Consider the following 1,822-nt stretch of genomic DNA (forward strand, 5'->3'; position numbering starts at 1 on the left):
GAGCAAAAGAGGAGTGTGTGGTTGGGTGTGGTGTGTGTGTGTGTGTGTGTGTGTGTGTGTGTGAATGAGGCACAGTTAGACCCCGCAGGACCTTTGGGGGCAGGCTAACTGGGCTAGCCTAACTAGGCATCCTCTGCTACCATTGCAAACAATACCAGGAGGCCATCTCTTTTTCAGAGTCCTCGCCTTTTCAAAGGGGAGAGCTGATGTAACTGAAAGCCCAGCCTCACCTCCACCCAGGGTGCCCTCAGGTAACACCTGGGACTCTACAGCCACCCATGCCAGGGACCTGCTACCTCGGCTGTGGCTCCACAGTCACTGAGTCTCCAGCCACCCCAGGCACAGGTTCCTGTGAGTTCTGAAGCACGCTCCCCTCTGACCAGCCCAACGCTTTAGTCCAGGGCACTGCAACCATGTGGGCAGCAGACACATGAGCAGATGCTCCTGTCTCAGGAGCATCAGCCCTGCAAGCAGCCTGCCCCCGGCCTAAGAGGAGCACCCTCATATGGCCTGCCCCTGTCCAAGGAGCAGCAGCTGAGTGAGCAGCCCACTCCCCCATCCGAAGAGCAGCAACAACACGAGCACCCTGACCCATCCAAAGAGCAGCAGCCGCGCGAGCAGCCCACCCCTGTCCGAGGATCAGCAGCCTTACAATCAACCTGCACATGTCCAAGGAGCAGCAGCCCCACAAGCAGCCCACCACATCAGACAAACAACAGCAGCATGCATCCAGCCCACATCCAAGGAACAGCAGCCACGTGAGCAGTCCGCCCCAGTTCAAGGAGTAGCAGCTGCGTATGTAGCCTTCCCCAATCCAAGGAACATCAGCGTCGTGATCAGCAGACCCTCTGTCTGAGGAACAGCAGCTATGTGAGAAGCCTCACCGCACCAGCCAGAGTAGCCACCACGGCTGTGAACAGCACCCACCAGAGGAGCTACTTCCAAATGAGGAGCAGCTGCTACCACAACCGCCCGAGGAGCAACCCCAGCCCAAGAAGTCACTGCCAGCCAAGGAGCAGCCCCTGAATGACTCAAAATCTAGATCTGTCAGTGAGATAAAACATGGGTAGACAAAGAACCCCCAAAGGAAAGAAAAGGAAGAATCACCGGAAAAGCAGCTAAGTAAAACAGAGGCATGCAACATGTCAGAAAAAGAATTCAGAATAAGGGTTCTAGAGTGCATAAACCAGATGGAGGAAAAAATCAACAACTTATGCAAGAATCATGAAGAAATGGATGCAAAAATCAACAACTTATGTAAGAATCAAGAAGAAATGGATGAAAAAAAGCAATAACCTATGTAAGAATCAAGAAGAAATGAAGAGTGATATAGCTGCAATAAAAAACACCATGGAAAGTTTCAAAAGTCGACTAGGAGAAGAGAAGAACCGAATTAGTGAATTAGAAGACAGGGAAGCAAAACACATAAAACTGAACTGCAATTGGAGAAACAAATTAAAAGACAAGAGGAGAGCCTAAGGGAGCTATAGGACAACATGAAACAAAACAACATACGAATAATAGGGGTGCCAGAACAACAGGAAGAGGAACAAGACTTAGAAATCCTATTTAAAATAAAGTCAGAAAACTTCCCTGACGTGGAGAAGAAAAAAGTCACACAAGCACAGGGAGGCCCAAACATGATGAACCCAAAAAGACCCACACCAAGACACATCATAATTACCATGGCAAATGTTCAGGACAAAGACAGAATCTAAAGGCTGCACGAGAGAGACATACAGTTACGTACAAGGGCTCTCCCATTAGATTATCAAATGATTTCTCAACAGAAACACATCAGGCCAGAAAAGAATGGATGGAA

The 1,822-nt window shown here is 49.5% G+C and overlaps 1 protein-coding gene across 1 annotated transcript in view; it reads right to left on the reverse strand.

Moving 5' to 3' along the window:
- Nucleotides 1-1,822, reverse strand: part of TSPAN3 (tetraspanin 3) — a 91,566-nt gene that overhangs the window by 18,722 nt on the left and 71,022 nt on the right. The gene's annotated exons all lie outside the window — the stretch shown is intronic.

The sequence above is a fragment of the Myotis davidii genome, unplaced genomic scaffold, assembly GCF_000327345.1.
Source record: "Myotis davidii unplaced genomic scaffold, ASM32734v1 scaffold1052, whole genome shotgun sequence".
NCBI classification, from domain to species: Eukaryota; Metazoa; Chordata; class Mammalia; order Chiroptera; family Vespertilionidae; genus Myotis; species Myotis davidii.